The sequence below is a fragment of the Danio rerio genome, chromosome 6 (assembly GCF_052040795.2).
Source record: "Danio rerio strain M-AB ecotype USA chromosome 6, GRCz13ab, whole genome shotgun sequence".
Lineage (NCBI taxonomy): Eukaryota > Metazoa > Chordata > Actinopteri > Cypriniformes > Danionidae > Danio > Danio rerio.
The window spans coordinates 35,577,236-35,602,040 of record NC_141026.1 but is presented as its reverse complement, the minus strand read 5'-3'; the positions used below and the strand labels follow the sequence as shown (position 1 = coordinate 35,602,040).

Here is a 24,805-nt window from a genome sequence, read left to right as displayed (position 1 = left end):
TATGGAAATGACAAAAGCAAAACAGGAAATACATTAGGACCATTGTTATTGTTTACAGCCCTCAAAATGGTCTATATAAACAGATACAAAAGACAGACAGATGAACAATAGAAATAGAATGAAACACAGACAGATAAAAAGAGAAAGATAGACAGAAAGACATGTACAAACAGACAGACAGATGAACAGACCAAACTGAAATTTTAATCAAACTCTGCCATTTATGATGTCTATAACCATTAAACATATGACTGTATTTAGGTGAAGCAGCCCTGAGATAAATCTGGTTAAAACTAGTTTGTTTGTTATTTCAACTGTTCAAACCCAGCATGGGCAGAGTCAGTGCAAACAGCCTCTGCCAGCAGGCCTGGCTATTTGCACTACATATGTGTAAATAGACAATCCATTTTGAAATTTGTGGATTGATGCAAATCGCTAGAAGATGAAATCTCAATTAATAAGCTCAGTATGTGAATCAATCTTTTTCCCTCACCCCTAATAAGATAAACAGACAAGACGACAGTGTAGAACAAAAGATAGAATAGCTGAATACCGAAAGACAAATAATTAGATGAACAGAACAAGATACAAAAGACATAGAATGGCAGATAGATAACAAAACAACATACAGAGAGATTGACTGAAGTAAGTAAAGGTTTATTTATATAGCACCTTTCTCAGACATTGAGTCACAAAGTACTTTACAATAAGAGAAAACAAAAAAAAACACCTTGACCAAAAAGAAGCGTCTTTAAATGCTTTTTAAAAAGATCAACTGATCCCAGAGTTCTCAGTGCTATCGGGAGAGAGTTCCAAAGCCATGGAGCCACCACACAGAAAGCACAGTCACCTTTTGTCTTAGGACGAGTTCTGGGAATGGTTTTGGTGTTGGGTGAAGGTGTCAGACGCGGAGCACAGACGCTCTTGATTCTGGCGGTCATTAATAATTTAATAACACTAATACTTAAACAGTAAGGCATTTTAGAATGACAAAAACAACAGTTCAGATGGTTTACAGTGTGCTCAGCCTGCTGGTTTGTCCATTAACACACATTTTCATCATCACATGATCTCTTCTCACAAAATCACATGACCTTTTTTCATGCGAATAATGAAATTTGTGCGGTAAAAGTGTTTTCATCGTAGATTATGCGCATTTTTTCTTATCGAATAAAAATTTTTCCTACTCAGTGGATGGAAACATAACTGCTGTGACACAAAGGAAATCAGCCATGAATCGTTGTCATAAATCTAGTCGAGATTAAGTAAAATAATTAACGCAATCTCACAGTAATTCATAACTTTTTGATTTAGTAGCTAATTCATATGAATTCATACAATCTAATTTGTACAATTTAGTACGAGTTGCTCATCACCTAATGACGCTTGGGGTTAGTGGAGGGGTAGGTGCCACGACTCCTTTTTAAAATCGTACATTTTCGTACGACTGAACTCGTATACGAATCCGTACGAATTAGCCACTAAACTGACAAAACATAAAATACTTATGTTTCCTCTTGAGATCAGGCTGAAATACCTTGAAATAATAAGTACAATAATTCTTAGTTTTTTGGGGGGATGTTTAAATTGTCAGAGTAAAACTCAAAAAATCTAATCAAAATGAGCATTGCAATTGGCTTGAAAAGGTTTTGTAAAGGCAATACTGAAATTCTTTTTTTAATTGCAAATATAATTTTTTTTTGCACTACTTTTTGCAGCTCTTTATTTTTATTTTGTATTTAAAAAAATTTTTTTTATTTTTCAAAGCTCAATTTTCCCTTTGCATTTTCTTGGAGAATTGCATTATTTTCCAATGTTTTGCTTAATAATTTATTTTTTTGTTTGCAAGTATATGTGGGCCTAGATTGACTCCATAGACCCTTGCCTTAGAGTGAACAGATTTTTTAAAAAATATAACATTACACAGTTTTTAAAATTGTAATACCGAGTGTCTCTTGCAGTGGACTTTGCGTTGTTTAAAAGATCCTAATGTCTAAAAGCAACAGAGAGTACACCTGGGGCAAGCACTTGGGTTAATGGCTAAGAAACTTATCATCTCATGACAAAGAGGCAGATAAGCTCCCGCTCTCATGCTATGAGTATGTGAAATAAATTAAAGCCAGTCCACTAATAGCACACTTGCTTATAACTGATGACAATGCTACTTCAGTGATCAAAGAACCGCAAACTGCGTATTATAGCCCTCGTCTTTTGCATCTTTACCAGCATGCTCCAGTTGTCACAATCAAGAGACAAAAGAAAGGAAAGCTTGTTCAAGCTTTACAAAAAAATAAACCCGCAGCTTCAAACAGGCATGTACACTACAGCGGTGTCAAACAAAGCAAGCTGCACTTCTCCAGCAGAGCGTCATTGAAGCTAAACACACTCTAAAAGGGTCCCGATCGGTTACACTACTTAATCATGCTGCTCCGTAAATGATGCATAACTAATTCAGGGAAGGCATCAGAACCTTCATCACTCAGCACAGGACAAATGGGCAGCCAGAAAAGCGATTTTCCACTCCAGATCTTTTGATATAATTTCATGCAGTCTGCTGACAGTATCTTTGACCCTAACTATAATAAAGTAAGGGCATTTGAGTCTGTTGTCAGGGATTTTGTTTTGTCTTTTGAGGTTTGCAGATGACATACTCAATAGGGAATCACAAGTGTTTTTCGTTGAAATGATGCCAGCTGATAGTTACATCATGATATCAAAGCATTCATGATATCAAAGCACTGGAATCTAATGGGAATTACAAACGTATTAATTTTAGTGTCCATTAACAATGAAAGAAATGCAATACACATACAAAATAGACACTTTTACAATCACTATGAATGAACAGAAAAAAAAAAGATCAATTTCATAAAGGCTCCTATCAGTTGACAAACAATGCAGCGATACAGTATGCTGTGATATATGATGATCACAATCAAATTCATAAACAATGATAAATGCCAGATGAAAGACGAGTGTTGTCACTATTTTGATTAAAATACAGCAATAATATGAAATCTCTCTATTTTTCCTAATGTATTCCTTTAATTCTACAGCTGAATTCTTAGCAGCCACTGATCCAGTATTTAGTGTCACATGATCCTTCAGACCACAAATTTGACAGATTAAGTTTGAAAGAACATGCATTTTCCAAATAAAAAATAATCAATGATAAATGATGACAAGTGTTGTTAATATTTTGTTATAAAGTTTAAAAATACTGGTAAAACAATTCTTTTTAAATTGAATGAATATATATATATATATATATATATATATATATATATATATATATATATATATATATATATATATATATATATATATATATATATATATATATATATATATATATATATCCTTAAATAAATTTCATGATGATTGATCAACGTACCCTAAGACAAAACAACAACAATTACTACTTATACTAATTAGAGCAGTCAAAATTAACAAACTGTTGTGGCCGACGTGTGTTTAACGTGCAAATTATGCAATTATGGATAAGACCTTTTAGAAGGAAAGTTTCAGTATAAAACAACTAATGTTGCATCACCTGACATCCCTGAGTGTTCAAAGTCTCTTTAAGGCATTCTGTATGTTTTCTATAGTCTTTGCGGTGTTCGTATCTCTTAAAGCCTTTTAGAATTAAATGTTTAGAGATGGTGTGACCAAAGTCCTGGTAAGAAGTCTATACTCTTTGGTACACGCCTTTGATGTACCCCTTGGACATATTGTCCCCCGATAATGTCAATAGACTGGACTGTCTTGGCAACTGGCTAAATGTTAAGGAGGACAAAGCAAAATTGTTTCTACTTTATTATTAATGTTCTCAACTCGCAATATAACTTTACAATGAGTACAATTGTTTTTATTCAATACTTTAATATTATTATAATGTTCAATTTTCCATATTTGCAATGCCTGTATTTTGGATTTATTTATTTTTTGTAGTCTACTTAAAATCCAACACGGAAATCATTTTTGTTTGTTATTGGCATCGATTGTTTTGAAATTCAAATGGCACTTACATGCGTGCGTTTTTATTTCTGTAATAAATATGGTTTTTCGCAATTAATCAAGATCAAATAAAAAAGTGTGATTAATTAGTTAATTTTTAAATCAATTGACAACCCTAATAATAATACATTTTTAGATTAAGAAAATGACTGCTTTAGGGTTTGTTTTGCACACAGAACTTTTTCAAATATGTTTGCTATCTAAAATTCTCACTGTAATGAATCGGTTTTGTTTTTTAATACTTAATTATAGCTTTCTACATTTTATTTGATTGTTTTATTAGGTTCATACTGTATACAAATAAAGGCAAAATACCATGATGTACTGTACAAACCATTTACAATTATCATACTTGTGTTTGCTTTTCATTTTAACAAGTTTACAATTCTGTAATAAGATTACTTCCTCATACAGTATAGTATGCTCTTTTGTTGATGTTTACACAAACAATAGCATTATCATTAAGATCAGGAGTGCCCAAATATGGACCTGAAGATCCAGTGGCCTGCAGAGTTAAGCTCCAACCCCAATTAGACACTCCTGATCCAGCTAATCAAGCTCTTACTATGTGCACTAGAAACTTTCTGGCAGGTGTGTTGAAGCAAGTTGAAGCTAAACTCTGAAGGACACCGACCCTCTAGGGCTGACTTTGGGCACCCCTGATTTAGATAAACTTGCATTTCAAACCCCAGGTTTGATCATGTAAACGCCAGATTCATATACTACAACACAATATCTCTACATTAAGCGCGTACAGAATCAGCAATATTCAAAAATACCCTCTTAATGAAATATATTGATGTGCACAGTCTTCGGGAGCGATCAATGCTAATAATTGATCCAATTACTATGACGGCCAGGACTCAGTGACACAAAGTAAATATCTGTGCAACACAGTGTCCAGCGAGAGTACAGTAATACAAACTGATTTAATTGACATTCAGCTCAGTCCATTCTACATCTGCCTCTCTTCTTGCCAACAAAACAAACAACGGCAGCTCCACAAACACAACCCGATAACATCAGATATGAAAAAGAAGAGCTGTAGTAATACGACTGCTATTCTAATAAGATAAATGCATGTGATACAGCAAACAAACAAAACAAAATCCAATTCACTCTTCTTTCTTGTTAAATAAATATGTGGCTTATCAAATGCTACTGAATTTATGGCTGGAGATCGCAATTGAACCAGCTATTGTTCCATTCTATTCTTCTCAAAGTGTAAGTAATGTGTTGTCCTCACTGTCTGAAAGCCATTCAGCTCTGCAACAGGCGTCCCATGGGACAGGGCAAGTCAGAGGCTGTAATAAGTCCCATTGTTTTACGTTCAATTTGGCTTAAATAATTAATGGCCTTAGTAGGAAGATGGACATCGCCACCTCCTCATCCCTGTCTGGAGGGAGAGACGTTGCATGACTTGAGGAGCCGTTTGGATGCATCTAAGAGGATTAGCACTAATGAGATGAATATCACTAAAGAGATAAAGCTTGATTAATATTGGGCCAGAACGGGAAGTGTTTTTGAGAGCCCTGAAAGACAAATAACAGGGGGAAAAAATATGCAAAGGCACATTCGCAAATCTTTTAACCCCTGCTTCTGATTGGCAGGATTTTGAAGGTATTAATGAGCTAAAACAGCGTAATTGAGCCTTACAAATGCCATGGCTTTACTAGAACTCAACGGAGGCCTTACTGAAATGAACTGAACATATTAAAACCGACAAGACGTTTCGTTTTTGATTGGCCGCTGCCAGTTTATGGCACAGTCCAGCTGTTTGTAAAGGTTTATAGAGACTTTCTATGCATTCACTTGCACAATAATGTATGTCTGTGGCAGCGTTACCTGAGGGCAAGCTGTAGGCTGTTGAACCGTGGAGCTTATCAAAGCATGGAAGAAAGAAAGGGTGGAGGGATTGTGTGAGGCCAGGTGAACAACACCGAGAGATTTTAGAAGGCTCACGCTACACATCTGAACATTAATGTCAGCAAAAATGGGGCTCACAGCTCTGTCGGTGGTCCGTAAGTATACAAAGCCTCTTAGAGATACACTTACTAGCACGTTAATAAAAAAAGTTATCCTTTTACTGTCCAATTTTTTAAGATGATATAAAAGCCTGTTTTAACAAGGTTAGGACTTAAAAGTCCATTTACTGTAAATGTGCACACTTTTTATATGAATTTTCTTTTTTTTTTTCTTCTTTTTTTTTTTTTTTTGCTTTTGGGGTGGGATAAGATTGCTATTTAAAATATGAACATTTTTGTGAAATGGATATAACCCTTTAGCTGCCATACTAGGGAAAAAAATTCAATTGCATTTCTTAACTCCTAATGCCAGTAGTTAACACACTTTTTGTTTTTCAACACATTCCGTAATTTCTAAAATATCAACCTCTACCAAATGATCAATCTGTTGGTTTATGGCAAATATACCAGAATTAATACACTACACAAGTGTAAAAATCTGAAAATGAAAAGTGAAAGATTTAAAATTAATTTAAAAATCTAATCAAAATAAAACATTTCTGAATTCTGAATATTTTTTTAGTATGCATGTATGCAATACAATATTTCAGATTCTCATTTAACATGCTTTTTGTTCCTTTTTTTTATAAAAACAAACAAAAAAAAATTAAGTGTAGTAGTGCAACATGATTATGTTTGTTAGATTTTTTAGTAGACCAAATATGCTGTGTAGTGTAAACCATTAATTTAAAAATTTTGTAGAGCAGGCAGATAAAAGGCTAAAAATGTTGTTATACATAATAAATATACATAATTGCAAGCACAATTGAAATATGGACAAACACAGTCACTTGGTTACAATGTTCAACTCAATTAGAACCAAATTAAATTTAAACCATCTTTAACCCAAAAAATCAGGTTAATTCAAATAAACACTGCAGCATGTTGGGGTTTAATTATAAGGGTGAAAAACCATTGACATTTTTTTACACATAAATAATAAAAAATCTATTAAAAATAATTTTGAATAATCTCTTTTTTTACTAATGTATTTCTTTAATTCTACAGCTAAATTATTAGCAGAAATTTATCCAGTCTTTAGTGTCACGTGAGCGTTCGGATTTGGTGCTTAATAAACATCTTATTGTCATAATTTTGTATAGATATCCTGCTTAATATTTAGTTAGACCACAATATTGATTGATTAAGTTTGAGTACAGCATTTTTGAAACCAAAAACAAAATGCATTTACTGTTAGTTTTGATTAATTGAATGTATCTCAGCAAAAAAACAAACAAACAAACAAACTTAGATTTCTTTAAAAATTATCAAATTAATTACTTTTATAAATCTACCACCTCTACATGACTGTACAGCTTCCTTAAAAGTTCATTTAGTAGAACTTGCCACTTACTAGCAAATCAATATTTTGAATCCAATTAGTTACGCATGTTGAAAGCAGCTGTGTAATGAGAAAGTTGATGTACACCCAGAAAATATAACTACTTAAGGGCAGTGTTCATTTAGTTGATGAAAAATTTGTGTCATAATTTTCATAACAAACAAGTTTTTACTGACAAACACTAGACAAAAGCTACTCATTCATAGACTCATTCATTTTTTTTCAGCTTAGTCTCTTTATTAATCAGGGGTCATCATTAACACACACACACACACACACACACACACACACACACACACACACACACACACACACACACACACACACACACACACACACACACACACACACACACACACACACACACACACACACACACACACACTCACTCACTCACTCACTCACTCACAGCAACTACTGAGAGAAAAAGAAGTCTCGTTTGATCTCAAAACAAAAAGACCTTAAACCGTATGGTGAGGAAAAACCTGATAAAAACAACAAATCTAAAGCAACATCAGCAAAAGACTTGTTAAAAAGACAAGTACACTGTAAAAAATAAATAAATAAATAAATAAAATAAATGTGTTATTTTACATTTTTATTTCAGCATAGGGTGCCGGAAAAAAGCCAGAAAATAAGGAAAGGTAAATAACAGACATTTACCGTAAAAATAACGGCCGTTAAATTACAGACATTTACTGTAAAATAATGGTTGTTGAATTACAAACATTTACCGTTAAATAATGGATGTTAAATTACAGACCTTTACTGTAAAATAACAGACGTTAAATTACAAACATTTAGCTTAAAATAACGGACATTCAATTAAAAAAATTACTTTAAATTTAAATTTTACAGTAAATTTCTGTAATTTAACGTCCGTCATTTAACTGTAAATGTCTGTAATTTAACAGCCACCACCCCAGATGTTTTTACAGATTAGTTTGAAACACGTTGAAACAAAGGGTTTGCTAAATAAATGCACAATCCTGCATTTTCAGATGGCTATACTGTTTTTACATGTGGATTGACTGCAGAGACATACTTTTACATATTACTAAGATATAAATAAACAATGCATATCTAATTTTGGCCTTTAATGGACAAGCTATATTCCATATTTTAATTAGACTGTTTCATTTAATTTTAAGTTTAAATATTTTATTTTGGTCAAAAGAATTTGCTGTCAAAATTAACACTAGGGAGATGCAACCCTCCTCTGCTTTACATCAGGGCAATTTATTTATTTAAACGGGCAGCAAAAACAGGAATTAAAAAAAATATATATGTCTAAATAAAAACTATTCATAAATGACAAAAATTATAAATATTGTTATACAGTTTTTCCTTCAAACAAATTTCCCTTGAATATTAAGTGGTCTGATAACATGATATTTCAGAAATCTGAGAATTCTGCATGCTCTAAATCAAGGAGCATTCAACCAGTAGCTTTCTTCAGAATTCCAAGGGCACATATTCCATGCAACTCAAGAAGGCAGACAGATGTATTTTAATCACAGTAATAAGAGAACAGCTGTTGTGGTAATACAACAAAATGAATTGCGCTGGTAATCAATAGTGTCCTTGGATGTGATATAATGTGAATGTGAAATTGTTGAATCCAGAAAGGTGAAAGAAGAGTATCAATAATGTCTGCAGAAATAAGAGGATTGATTGAAAAGCCCCTGTGAGATTAAATGAAGGTTGAGATTATGAAGCTTGCGTGCCAAAGGTATATTGAGTATATGAGGGATTGTGTATGCTTGCGTACAATTGTGCACCATCAGAAGGTGAGGCATAATCCACAGAAAAGAGGCTTTGTTTAAAACTACACGTGTGGCAAATGTGTGGGCGAACTCTTTTTTGTTTTATTAATCTTTTTTTTAATTAATATTTATCTTTGGTATTATTGATGTTATCATTGAGTGATGTTTTGAAGAGATCTCATTAATATTTTGTTAATATGGCTTTACTTTTAGTGTTTTCTTTTTTATGTCATGAGCTTGATAATGTATTGGATTGTTCTGTTGGAAACAAGGGATTACCAATGGATGTGTTCCTAGTTCGATCAAAAGCAACATATCGTGAAATGTTACTTTTGGTAAGAATAATATGATGCATTATTTTTATTTACAATATTATTCTACTTAGAACAATAATGATCCCCTGATCATTTTTATGTGGAGCCAGATCAGTCTCAAATATAATACATTTGCATTCATACAATTCATAAATGCACAGCACAATTTGTAAACTCAAAACAAGATTCATAAATCCACAACTCCAATTCATAATTGTTTATCTGTGCATTTAGCCTTTAGGTTATATCCTGAATTTATACAGTATATTATATATTGAATATGTATACTGTATATAGAATAGCTATAGTTGTTGTATTGCAACTATAAAATTGGCACCGCAAATTAATTAAACTACTTCCCTACAGTATTGTTCAAAAATACTATAGTGTTTACATTTTTTGTTTATTTGAAGTACTACAATAATAATACAAAATTAAATTAAACTTTTTTTCATGTAGGTGCACTTGGGCACATTTGCAGAACAAAGAGTGAATATATTTAAAACAAATTCAACACTAACAAGAACATAGCATCAGAATTAACTTTAAAGGGCACTCATAACGAAATCCTATGTTTGGACAGAACTGTCTGTATGTATAGTGTTTAAACTGTCACATTGGAGTGATATACTGTAAACCCAACAAGTCTCTTTTTTAAAAATGCCTGACGTTAAAATGGGATCCAAATTCCGGTGATTTTGAGGCCCACTGCAACATGATGTAAGAGTACGGTTTTCCCCACCCACCAAATTAATTGACAGGTGCCATGTTTCTATATTAACATGTATACACTTGTCCACAGAACATTTTTTGCAAATAAACTGGTTATAAAGTTTTATAGGTTTAAAACATTTTTTTAAACAAAGCATGTTATGTAATAAAGAAAGTAAAATTCTTAACCACTATGATCATCACAGCCACATTGTGTCAGTAAACACTAATGTGTGTGTGTGTACTGCAAACGGCATTTGTGTGAGACTCATCATGTCAGAAAAGCTTGAATAAACTCCACCCCTTCACCTACTCTGCAAAAGCTGATACGCACGTGGGAACGGTGGGTAAGGAGAAGCAGCTCATTTGGATTTAAAGCCCGAGGCTACAAAAACAGCAACATTGTTTTCAGACACCAAAATTAACAGATTCTTTAGGCTATAATAAATTATCTGATCTAAATCTTATCTGAGCTAAATTTTACTAACGCATTCTGGAGACACCAAAATAGGTGCTCTTTAAGACATGTACCTTAAGATATGGACCAGCTTCCGAAATATTTCCTCTACAGTTATCTTTCCATTAAGCAAGTTTCTCGTGTCAGCCCAATGATTGATTGGTGACATTAGCGGCATTACCGACCGGAATGAGAGGTGGCAGTAATTCACCAAAAAGTTTGTTTTCGATCATCATAAAACATGAAAAAGAAGAATTCGCTATTCTGTCTCATAGATTAGTATGGACTTACTTTCAACAGCCAGATATCGGCCTGCTCCGCGAATATCGGTTGCGTCACCTTATGATTTGCAATCAGTATATGTATGTATAGCTTGTGTGGATGCTACTGAGCTACTTGCTTAATATATTAGCTTCGCTACCAAAAAGATATTTGATTTCGACGCTACCGCCATGCTACTAAGAAATGTAGTTAAGCTATTTGCCTCACTACTTGTAGCAACACTAACACTCAACGCTGCCTGTAGGTAATCTTGCTGTTTGTGTGTGTTTTTTCACTAAATTAGACTACTTTAATATTTTTTATGTGAGGTTCTCATCACTTAACAATTGCAACTAGAACTTGGCGACCAGAATATTGAAGAACTAAAAAAAGGTTATTATATCCCTCCTATTTTGGTGGTTCCCAATTGACAGGTCTTTCTGTATGTTTCCAAAGCAGTGCATAGAATGCCTCTAGGTTTTTAAGATCAAATAGTAATAACTTGCATCCTACTTTACTAACTAATTTCAGGGTTAAATGGTATCAATCCTTTGCTTTTGTAAGTTCGAAGCTATGAAATGGCCTCCACAGGAAATCAGTTTTAAATGGGCCAAGACCACATGCTGTGAGGCAGATGTTTACATGTCAAAATGAACAGAGTAAAGTTGAGAAAACACGCCAGGAGCACTGAAACAACAAGCCAGGTCTAAAAGAATCCTAATATGTGTTCAACAGTATCATCTCTGTATCTTCACATAAACCAGACTTCTTTATTTCTATTAATAAAACTCTTTCCTATCCATTAACGTTGACACAACCATAAAGAAGCACCATCTTGAAGTATCCTGGAGCTTCAAAGCACAAAAATGCACGACATCCTGCTGGGAGTGTGATGGAAGCCAAAGAAACTGAAAGCATGACAGGAGCGTAACGTATTCTGCAAAAACTTACCTAACAGGCCCGAGGCTTGCCTTCGTTTAATAGGCGAGTTTCCCAGACTCTTTGAGAACAACAATCACCTGTCATCTATGAAGATGTGAGAGTCTTTTTGTCTTTCTGTGACACGCATGTCCTCATTTAGGTGGATGGATGAATGGATGACAGTGACAGGGAAGGTGACAGTTTAGGTGTTGGATTCTTGAATATGAAGAGTGTTAGGATGGGAGGGAGTGTGGGGGGTGAAAATGGGGTAACCATAAGACAAAGGGGGATGATGCAGAGTTTCTTTAGCACTGCTCTTTTCTTGAGCGGGCAGACTATAATTGGCAATTAAAATAACAAACCGCAGTGCAAGTCTAGCTGTGAAAATGGGCTCACTGAACTAAGTAGAGAACACATAAGGAACGGCTCACTTATGTCAGCTATCTCTCGCTTGCAGCAGTGTAACAATTTCCCACAGGTCACTGCATAGACTGGATAGAGTCCTGACTTATATGTATTTTACTGCTATTGGATTCGTTTCTTAGAAGCACCAATTACGTTGCTGTAGAGAATGGATTATAGAGTAAAGAGAGGAACGGTGTTTAAATCAGGAATTAGAAAATAGAATCTAAGGCCTTTTTATTGCACGAGTGAACATGCTATTTTTCAATGCAGGGAACTAGGTAATAGCGCCATTTCTTCCTTTCACATTTCTCTTTGTTAACTTGCAGAATTACTTCAATTTCTGCTGCATGAATTCTTTCATTGCCAGCAGGCTCTTGGGAGTGAAATAATTCACCTGTGTAGTGCTGACTGTAGATCTGGGATTCAGTTTTTTTTGGCCATACACTGAAATTCAATGGAGTCCAAAGTAGGTCGACTGATACATATTTGTTTTACTAATTAAATGTATATGAAAAGAAATACCTTTTTATAGCCCCTTTATCATTTTCTGTATATATTTATAAATATATTCATGCATTTATTTATCAGGAGTCACCACAGCAGAATGAACCGCCAACTTTTCTGCATGTTTTTCACAATACACTACGGTTAATTTAACTGTTGGGAAAACTGGAGCACGTGGAAGAAAACCCACACGAACACGAGGAGAACATGTAACTACATACAGAAATGCCAACTGGCCCAATCAGGACTTAAACCAGCGACCTTCTTGCTGTGAGGAGACAGTGCTAATCACCGAGCCACTGTGCCTTCTTTATACATTTCAAATAGAAATTAAGATCTACAACAGATCTACTTACTTTATTAATTTGTTTTTGTTCATGCTCTCACAAAAATAAGTCAATAATGATGAAGGTTTTTTTTTTTAAACTGGTGTTTAACAAGACCATACATAGTCGTATACAATATAACATAGAACAATTTACACACTGTTTAAGTTTTTTTTTTTTCCACTATCCCAAAATAAAATTAAATTTATGAATTATAAACAAACATATCCTCTGAGAGAAAAAAAAATGAATGAATTAAAAATAATATAAAATGAAAAAAAATGAAAGATAATAATAATTATTAATAATAATTAAGCAAGTTTACAATAAAAAGATAAAAAGAAAAACAAAATCTAAAAGTCTGCGTTAATGTTTCACAGTAATTGCAGCTGTTAGGGCATTCGCTGCATTAAACATATGCTCGATAAGTTGGTGGTTCATTCCGCTGTGGTGACTTCTGATGAATAAAGGGACTAAGCCGAAAAGAAAATGAGTAAATGACTGAAGTTTGCGTTAAGGAGTCAATATTTTCTCTTTCCAGTTATTTGCTGTGTAACAGAACTGATATCAACTGAACAGGGTAAGCCTTTAATATAGTCTAAAACAGGATTCCAGGTCTTGTAAAAAGATTTGAGAGATCCTGCAAGTAAACATGTTAATTTCTCAAGTTTTAAGATTACTCGGATCCACATGTCATGTGATAGAGGAATTACCTATTTACATTTGATAAGAATGGCTTGTCTAGGTAAAAGAGTAGAAAAAGCAATAACCTGCCAAGATCAACAGTCAAGTCAACTCTCTCTAAAATACCAGAAAGGGTTGTCAAGGGCTCTGACTTCATAGCTCATATAGTGTCGTTAATTGTATTAAAAACACTGGACCAGACATTTATCAATTAGGGCAACTCCAGAACATATGTAGATGGTTGGACTGCTTACAGCAATGACAGGCATAACTTTTATCAGGAAAATAACAATGAAGTTTAACTAATTATATGCAATGATATTAATTGTAGAATTTTAGTGATTCATTATTAAATAATGAAATGGACATGGCTTCATTAACTGTTAAAATCCTCATTGAGTAAATTAAAAGTAAATAGAAAGTTTTTAATACTACATTAAGTATAGTGTATGTTATATTTGTGTACATAAGAAAAAAAATAAATAAATAAAACTATTTTGTGTAATGACCATATTTTCCAAAGCAATATTTTCCAAAGCAATACAACACACAGCTCTGCAGTAGCTCCAGCCCTAATCAAAAACAGCTGATCCAACTAATCAAGGTGTTCAAAACTACTAGACTAGCACGTGTGAGTTGGAGGTGGTGGGATTTAAACTATGCAGAGTTGAAACCCAGGAATCGAGTTTGAAACCATATGTAAATGATGACAGATTTATATATATATATATATATATATATATATATATATATATATATATATATATATATATTAGGGGTGTAACGATACACTCAGCTCACGATACGATGTGTATCACGATATAATGTTCACGATTCGATATGTATCACGATATTTGGAAAAAAAAAATTTAAATTAAACTGAAATGCAAATTTTACCAAGTAAACTATTTTTTATGTATTTCTTTTGTTTCAACTTGTTAAAGTGAACCTTATTTAAGAAAATAAATTAAACAGGCCTGTCTCTGGAAAATAAAACAATTTAAAAACTTCTTAAAAATATTATTGAAATGACAGAGACAAAATTAAGGAACAATTTAAGTAAAGGTGCAAAAAAAAAAGCTTTCTATTCAATTAAAGTTAACAGTAAGAGCTTAAGGCTTTGCTTGGTCACTTGCGTTTTTTGTGTGTGCAAAAAAAAAAATCCACATTTCCAGGTATTTAACTCATATTTAATTAAATTCATTTAGAGATATCTCTAATTACAATTGTGACTAGTCAAAACTCATTTAGAGATATCTGCAAATATTTTTCAATGGAAGTCAATATAGGAATATGACTAGTCATAATATATTTGCAGATATCTCCAATCTGATTTTGTACTAGTACAATTGTAATTGCAGATATCTCTTATTGTCATTCTGACTAGTCGAATTATAATTATGACTAGTCAAAATATAATTAGAGATATCTCTAAATATATTTATGGTTAGTCAGAACAAAGGTTTAAATGCTAAAACGGCTTGCCATACACGCGCGTCAATCATAGTCCGCCCTCTGTAGTAACAGCTCACGGTCAGCTCACGTCATGTGTGATTTTGCGGCGGGAACATTATATGAAGACAGAATGATATTTTAGGGTAAATTGTACCTTATAAATACAGTATGTGACTCTTCCAACACCATTAGGAGGTATCCCTGTCGCTGTGCAAAGTATGTAAATCACTGTGAAGACTTTAAAACTTAGGATGTTTGACCCAGTATGCGTGTCAAAAAGCGGACGAGTCTAAAGCAATGACTGTACAACCGAAATGTTGCCAGATGTCTGATTTTGAGAGGATGGGCCATCCTCTATTTCAACTCCACTCATCTTGGTCTGCTAACATTACTGCTGCTCAATCTGAACTCACGTGCGATAGCAGGTGGAACGTAGCTCACGTGCAAACAGCTCAACTAATAAGAGAAAATGCATATTGTGACATTTTTGCATCGCAATAAATCGTACAACGATAAATCGTTACACCCCTAACATATATTTTTTTTTGGGGGGGGGGTTAAGTATCCCTTTAAAAGTTGAAAACTGGAACAAAGCATTTTTATTTGGAAGACACATTTAATATTTTATCCATAGTAAAAACAAAGACACTGTAATAAATTCATATATGACATATCTAAATAAAAGCTCTTTCAGTTTAGCAGTTTAGGTAAAACCATCCATCTTCTTTGTGACCATTCTCTGTGGCCCTCCTGAGAGTCTGACACAAGTACTGAATAAACTTTAATTAAGCTTAAACGTAGACTTAGCTACTTTTTTTAACCACAGCAGCAAAATGTGCTGCTATTTCAATAATAAAGGAGAAAGCCATTCCTTCCAATTTTAACTAAAACCCTAATCATTCCCCATGCCAGCGGCTTAACGCGCCGTCTCTCCCACACTTCCCCCATATCCCAGATCTCAAGCACTCACCCCCGCCTCATCATGCCCCATTTCTACCAAAGAGAGACCTTCACACCAGCCCGCAGAGGAATGAGGAAAGGCTCTGGTACTGCATGCCGTTTGATCTTTATCCATGGTGCTGCAGATCTATTTTGGGATGCGCCTAAGCTAAAGCGACGATTTCCTGTACTTCAAATGCTTCAGATGGAAGAGAGAAGCGAGTGGGGGAAATATGAAGAATAAAAGAACCTCAAAGAAACAAAGAGCTTCATTTATTATATACCTGGAGGTGCCTGTCCAATAAAAATAACTGTAATTAGCCCCCCACTGCTTAAAACACACACTTAACGTCTTTTTACCATCATGCTTTTCAACACTTTTCTTTGCTGACAATGTGAATGCTAAATTACAGTCTTTCTGTATTTTTCGGAAACTTCTTTCCGAGACTCATAATTGTTATAACTGCCATGATTCCATGATTAGATTCCATTATCTGAAGCTTTTTTTCTGCACTGTTGGAAGTGTCAGATCTAGTAATGCATATTTAACATTGTGTGTATTTACTTCAGCTGTCTGGCTAACAGCTTATAGCATTCAGCAGTACATCATTAAATTTCAGTCTATTTTTTGCCACAAACATGCATTTGTTTATTATGCTTTTATGGAAGCATAAAGCAGAGGTTTTTAAATATTCACATATAAATAACTGTCACTTTGGTAACACTTTACATCACACTTCACTGTATTAACAAACCAATAACTAGCACTACTAGCTTAATAAACAACTAATTATCTGCTTATTATTGATTAGTAAGGTAGAAGTTAGGTTTAGGTTTTGGGTAGGATTAGGAATGCTGAATAAGATCGTACTTTATAAACAGTTTATATCTTTATAACAAGCAGGTAATAAGCCAGTGGTTAAAGGGTGGTCATGTGTGGTTATGACACCCCCACTTTCGGTTCAGGTCTACCTCAGAATTATTTGAAAAGATGGATCATAATGGGCGTAAAGCTCCACGAGCAAAGGGCAGGAGTGGGCGTGGCCAGCACGGGAGAAGGAAGGAAGTGAACAACTGTTGTCAGTTAGCTCACAAAATGAGACACAAACCGTGAGGAGACCAAGCGGCAACCTCCCGCTCTCCCTCAGGAAGCCAATACGGAAGTAACTAAAACTGCAATTCATCCGAAATTCCGCTAGTCCTGGCCGCTCCTGGCTCCAAAACAGAGCAAATTTCAATTGAGCCCACTGTTAGAATGGCCAACTTTACAGCAGAAAAAAAGGTGTTTACAGCCTGGTACAAAAAAAGATTTTGGTTAATACAGGTAATATTACCCTTCATAACAACTGTGAGGGGGGTGAATTTTTTTATAACTCATCCGTTTCCTTTATATTAAGTTATATTAAGTTTGCATAATTAAGGGCGTGGTCACTTGATTGACAGCTAGGTCTCGTTGTTCGCCGTCACGTCACCTCAGCTGAATCCTGCAGATTAGCCACTGAACTCGGCCTCCGTTTCCCATGTGGGTAAAGTTATATACTTATCTACCATCTCTATACATGTATTTGTTTCATTTAAGATCGTTTATCGTTTATATTTAGAGCTGTAATGCACTCCAGAATCTGTCAGATTGATTAGCTGTAGGCTCTAGAACAGTCATCTGAAGCGTTGTCATACAGTGTTATGCTGGATTTTATCAATAGTCTTACAGTAACTAACACAGACTATATCTGATGTGTTTGTAAGTAATTTGCGTTTTCCTCCTGTTGAAAAACGTCATAAGAACAATGTTTAGTGGCTCAATGTATTACAGCAGTGTTTTTAAAAGTCTAAACACTTTATTGATATAGTGTACAACAAAGCACAAGTGGTCAGAATACAAACGAGTCACAGGTGATAAAGTATTAAGCATTTCCAAGCTAAATTTAGGTCCAAGCTAAATGCTAGCAGGTGTCTGTAGCTCCGCTCAGTCTCCGCCTCTTTGCCCTTGTTTGGTATCCCGCCGTGGGTGTGATGACGCGTGACCAAAATGGCGACGGTTGGCCGTGCCTACTTGTGGCTTCTTTTGCGCTCTTCAGAAACCTATGGGTGACGTCACGGATACTACGTCCATATATTTTACAGTCTATGGAGGAGACGCATGATTTTATAGTTTACAAAGTTAAAATGCAAAGAAATAAACAGTAATTTAATGCCCTGATACATTTGTTATTCGTAATTTCATATACAGATAACCACAATTTATATCAATATAAAGATAATCATGTTCATTTAAACACTATAAATGAGGAATTTTCCCTCAATCCCCAGGTCTGAATCATAGGTACTCCTGACAAAAGACAAACGTCTGCCATTCTCCAATTCTCATACCGCTCTCCCGACAAAAATGCTTGCTGCACACAAACAGCTTTGCTGTATCGGCCCTGACAGCATCGTGGGGAAAAACATGCAACAAACCCCATGGATCATGGAAACAAACACATATGACCCTTAATGAACAGCTAAATACTGTGTGCCGTGGGTCCCAGTCTCACAGCTTGGCACTGGCAGGTCTGCAATGCCTTCGGAAAGCATGTGAGGTCATGAATAATTAAGAAGCAGACTCTTCTAATAGGATAAAAAAAACTCCTCTACGAATAATAAATTGATGCGTCATCTTTGCACTTGCAGTTTTGCACCATGTCGCCGATTTTGATCCCGCCCTAAAAATCATTTTAAAACAGGAAGCTGAAATTAGCTGACAAAAGCTCAAAATTATCCAGTTTTTCCCCACAATTAAAGCTAACAGGTGCTAACATTGTCTTAACTGATGCTCAACACACACAAATCTGTTAAAATCTCAAAAGTACTTAAAGGGTTTCGTGAAGCTTTAATGAAGTGTAGTGGCATGCAGTAACAAAAATTGTGACCTAAACTAAAGTGTTACTTAGCCTTTTTATTAAATTTACATTGCAGTAAGTGTTATTTCCATTGCTGTCAATTACAATATACTGTAAAGCTCACATTTCACAAATATTTTTGCAACCCGGTCTCATTCTAAAAACATACGATTAAATACATTTCTGGACAGAGGCAGGTACTTTTTTCTCAGTTTTTGTTTTCATGAATCCACCAGAGGACACTGTGTATGCTTTATGAGATCTCAAATTTCTCTCACAAGTGCCATTCGTGCCTGCTGTCCTTGCGTAAATTAATCCAGAAATGTATAAGGCTACAATTTCAGAATAGGCCTATGCAGCATTTTTTTTTTACATCCATGAGTTTATAAACTAAAAACTACAGTATGAGACAATGACTAGCTAGGTGACATAGCTTTGAATTTTAAAGCATACATTCAGAAATTGGAAACAATTATTTTGGTTAATATTTCCATAAAAAATTAAATGTTTGACAAAATATTGTAATTTTTCTCAATTCCGAAAAAATGGCAGAAATGTTGGATCAAGCTGAAATCACAATTATTATTATGCTTTTATTATTACTGCACACTACCTGACAAAAATCTTGTCATTAATACCAGTTGTAATACCAACAAATAATAACTTGACTTCTAGTTGATCATTTGGAAAAGTGACAGAAGGTAGATTTTTACGGTGAACCATCTGTTGAACTGCATCCCAATCATCATAAATACTGCAGAAGACCTATTGGAACCCAAAGTTCTCACAGAAATCAGTCAAGATCAGGAAAAATCATAGTTTGGGGTTACTTTGAGTATAGGGGTGTGTGACCAAATATTCAACTTGAAATCAAGTTATTATTTGTTGTTCCTAAAACTTGGATAAGACTTTTGTCAAGTAGTGTATGTTGTTGATGTTATTATTATTATTTAGTAAACTTAAAATTATAAAAAAAAAATGCTGAACATGGTGCTAAACATAATATTTATTTATTAATTCTCACATAAAAAAGTGTCAGTCTCTAAACATCAAAAATATAAGCAGTTCATAACTGCAGCATGTGGTTTGGCTTCCATTACATTTAAATTAATTACCGTATAAAAGAGAAGGTGGTCCCTCCTCAGGCAAATTTGTTTTTTATAAAAGACTCAAGTTTGCAAAAATTCCCAAAGGTCAACTCTCAATAAAAACATGATATCTTAAGCACTTATTAAAAGCTCATGTTGTGCCACACATGTCTAATAAGAACAAAGATTCTGGAGTAAAAGCAATGCTCACAAAACTTTATTCTGCAAATATCCACTCTACATCAACTCATCAGCTGAACAAAAGGACACTAGCCATAAAGCATTAATGAGCCTGTTATAAAGAATAAAAAATGCAAGGCTGAAACGGTCACTGTAGTAAAAAGAAGAAACAATAAATTATTACAAGAAGAAAATGTCCCTGGGCTGTTAAATCAAAGAGAGATGCCAGGACAGAGAAATAGAAAGAGGAGACTCATGGGTTGGATAATGTGTTGTGACAGTAATCAGCCGCTCCTGATCCAACAGTAGCGCTTGAAAAGGAAAAAAGCAGGTAAAACAAAAAGCGAGTGTGCAGTGGCTCCCATGCGGCTACATATTTTGCTACTGCAGTCCTTCTCTTTTATGGCGTACTTAGAGATAGATCAGCGTGTTCTCTCAGACGGGGATGGGAAAATAAAGATGAATTGTGGTTGTGGGCTAATATACCCCCTATCTAGATCACAATAAGAAACAAACATCTACCCAACATACACTAATGGAAAAGAAAAAAAAAAAAGTTAATCCATCTGTTTAGATGATCCTTGAGGTTTTTGCAGCACAATTCAATATCCAAACCAGTGTTGAGTAAGTTACTTCAAAAAAAGAAATTAAATTACTATATACATCATTACAGTTGAGTTTATACTTTTCTAATTTACAAAATACTAAAATACACATAGAAATAAACTCCTAAGAGGACATTAAAAAACTCTTTTGAACATTATCTCAAGAGAATACCAGATTAATGTATAATGTAACCATACTGTATGTAAATGTAACCATATTAACCAAATTTCTCAATTATGTTTTTGAGCATATGCAATTGCCTAATGTTCTTTAGTTGAAAAATAGAACCATTCTGCAAAATCTATTTTAATCTACTTCTCTGAATTCATTTACTGCATAGTAAACTGTTGAGGCAAGTTTATCTGTAACTGTAATTAAATCACCTAAAAATGAAAAGTAATCCCTTACTTTATTTTTTAGCAGAAAAGTACACTCAAAGTTTGTTGTTTGTTAAAACTATTGATTAAAAACGAGTTGGGACAATATAACTATTAAATTAACAATTCTTGAAAACTGAATTGTTTTATGTTAAATCCACTTAAAACAGTAAAAACAATAAACTTACACTCGCTGGTCACTTTTTTAGGTATACCTTACTTGTACTGGGTTGGACCCCCTTTTGCCGTCAGAACTGCCTTAATCCTTCGTGGTATAGATTCAACAAGTTACTGGAAATATTCCTCAGACATTTAGGTCCATATTGACATGATAGCATCACACAGTTGCTGCTGATTTGTCTGCTGCACATCCATTTTGCGAATCTCCCATTCCACCACATCCCAAAGGTGCTCTATTAGATTGAGTTCTGATGACTGTGGAGGCCATTTGAGTACAGTGAACTCATTGTCCTGTTCGAGAAATCAGTCTGAGATGATTTGCACATAATGACATGGCGCGTTATTTGGTTGGAAGATGGGTACACTGTGGTCATAAAGGAATGGACATGCTCAGCAACAATACTCAGGTAGGTTTTGGCGTTGACACAATGCTCAATTGGTACTAATGAGCCCAAAGTGTGGCAAGAAAATATCCTCCACACCATTACACCACCACCAGCAGCATGAACCATTGACACAAGACAGGATAGATCCATGCTTTCGTGTTGTTGAGGCAAAATTCTGACCTTACCATCTGAATGTCGCAGCAGAAATGGAGACTCATCAGACCGGGCAACATTTTTCCAATCTTCTATCGTCCAATATTGGTGAGCCTGTGTGAATTGTAGCCTCAGTTTCCTGTTCTTAGCTGACAGGAGTGGCACCCTGTGTGGTCTTTTGCTGCTGTAGCCCTTCTGCCTAAAGGTTTGATGTGTTGTGCATTCAGAGATGCTCTTCTGCATTTCTCGGTTATATTGAGTGCTTATTTGAGTTACCATTGCCTTTTTATTAGTTCGAACCAGTTTGGCTATTCTCCTTTGACCTTTGGCATTTGTGCCCACAGAACTGCCGCTCACTGGATATTTTCTCTTTTTCGGTCCATTCTCTGTAAACCCTAGAAATGGTTGTGTGTGAAAATCCCAGTAGATCAGCAGTTTCTGAAATACTCAGACCAGCCTGTCTGGCACCAACAACCATGCCACGTTCAAAGTCACTTAAATCACCTTTCTTTCCAATTCTGAAGCTTGTATTGAACTGCAGCAGATTGTCTTGACCATGTCTACATGCCTAAATGCATTGAGTTGATGCCATGTGATTGGCTAATTAGAAATTTGCGTTAACGAGCAGTTGTACAGGCGTACCTAATAAAGTGGCCAGTGAGTGTAATTCCTTCATGTTTCCCAACACAAATCGATTATGTGGAAGCCAGCATTTTTTTGCAGTGCAATTTAATAACAGTGACTAGTTACTTTGTAACTACACTGATAACTACACTTTGTAACCACACTGATCCACACGCACATTCATGCAGCTTGATGTCAAAATATATGCAGTCCTTGAAATTCTATGGAAACAGCAAGTACTGTTTGATCCAAACAAGCGAGTCTGCCAGGCCATGATTCGGGTTGGCGCATGTGTTTCGAAGGCCACACTGCTTTAAACTGGGAGTTTCCCCTCAACGAGAGGTATGACCAAAGCTGTGTTCTTCTAAAGGCCAATAAGAGGCCAAATGAGGTCCGAGGTGAGGCCAGAACTGAGCGTAGCCCACAATGATGTGGTCCGTTCTGGCCCAAACTGTCCATTCGCAGAAGCCGCAAGTGAGTGTCAGAGCACTGAAAACATTCCTGCTTCACCATGGCAGCCACCATTTACAATAATCAACAATAATCTCGTCAGAGCAGAGTATTTTGAGGAGACAACCTGGGTGTAGAATCCTCGATGAATTCTGTATTAACCATACTAATAAAACAAAAAGTGTGGGTCTTTTGTGGGTCTTTTGTCTTGTAGGTATGTGTCCTAAACAAAGCCATTGTTGTTAATTTTAACACACACACACACATATATATATATATATATATATATATATATATATATATATATATATATATATATATATATATATATATATATATATTTTTTTTTTTTTTTATAATTCTAAAAAAAACACATTTACATGATTAGTGGGTCCTATTGTGTGTCCTGATGATAATATTGGATAGAAAAGGTGTTTATAGGTCTGGTCACCCTGCCTTGAACTTACTCTACTTGCAATATTACAGGTAGCATTGAGCTGATCTCCTTTTTTGCATGTCTGGATTTTTAAAGATTTTAATAGGTAAAATTCCTCAAATATTTTAGTGTGTTTATTACAATGTCTAGAACACATATATATTTAGTCATCAGATGTGAGTCCCCCAGCCAAGAGGTCATCAGATCACCTCGCAGTGGATGTACGCAAAGACATGATTGCACATTTCCCAGTAAAGACTTGGAAAGGACGCTGCAAAAACTGCAATAACGGATACACAAACACAGTATGTAGCAAGTGTAATGTTCGCCTGTGCTTCTCAGATGAAAAGAACTGTCTTAAGGGCTATCACTGCAAGTAAACACAGACTTCATTCAAACCGCGCTGAATGTGACCAATTTTTTTCTTTTTTTAATATTTTTATTAATAAATGCTTATTCATAAAAAAATATGATCATTGTCTGATTTCCTTCGGCTTAGTCTCTATTTCAGAGGTTGCCACAGCAAAATGAAACACCAACAATTCCAGCATACTGTATGTTTTACCCTGCGAATGCCTTTCCAGTTGCATTAAAACTGGGAAACACCCATAGACACTCATACACACACACTCATACACTACGGCCAATTCAGTTTAATCAATTCACCTATACTACATGTCATTGGACTGTGGAGGGAAACCAGAGCACCCAGAGGAAAAACACAGTAATATGCCAACTGGCCCAGCTGGGACTCAAACCAGCGCCCTTCTTGCTGTGAGGCAACAGCGGTATAACCACTGAGCCACCGTGCCACCATCATGTCCATATATTGGCAAATTATTCTTATTTCTTACTGTTTTTTATTAATTGCATTAATTATTAATTAGTTTTCTGAAATTAAGAAGCATTTATTTGCCAATACTGATACAGCTAAACCAAACTTTTACAGTTCAAAACTTTGGTTTGGTTTCATAGATGCATTAAATTGATCAAAGGTGACAGTAAAAAAACTATATTTAAAAAAATAATTCACTATAACTATATTAATTTCAAATAAATATTGTTCTTCTGAACCATGTGACATACCAACCCCAGAATTAATATATTTCTGATCAAATAACCTGAAAATTTACAAACCTGAGATACTTTTGTTCAAAAAATGAAAAATGATTAAAAAAAAAAAATTAAAGAATACAGAACATAAGAGAGGGCACAAAGGAAAACCTTTTAAAAACTGGACACATGACATGAGTCCCAAATTTTCACAATCCATCTTTGCTGCCTACAGGGAATGAAATGTAAACTCCAATAGGTACTAAA

At 34.8% G+C, this 24,805-nt stretch overlaps 2 protein-coding genes and 1 long non-coding RNA gene across 9 annotated transcripts in view; 1 reads left to right on the top strand and 2 right to left on the bottom strand.

The window, feature by feature from the left end:
• pik3r3b (phosphoinositide-3-kinase, regulatory subunit 3b (gamma)) overlaps positions 1-24,805 on the bottom strand; it is a 481,128-nt gene that overhangs the window by 259,057 nt on the left and 197,266 nt on the right.
• Positions 1-24,805, top strand: part of LOC147843556 (uncharacterized) — a 536,892-nt gene that overhangs the window by 476,365 nt on the left and 35,722 nt on the right. The window lies entirely within an intron of this gene.
• LOC147843557 (uncharacterized) lies at positions 19,228-23,273 on the bottom strand. The gene is made up of 3 exons (XR_015493873.1): positions 21,313-23,273; positions 19,904-21,171; positions 19,228-19,668 (listed from the first exon to the last, which is right to left on the bottom strand). It is a non-coding gene; the product is annotated as an uncharacterized LOC147843557 (long non-coding RNA).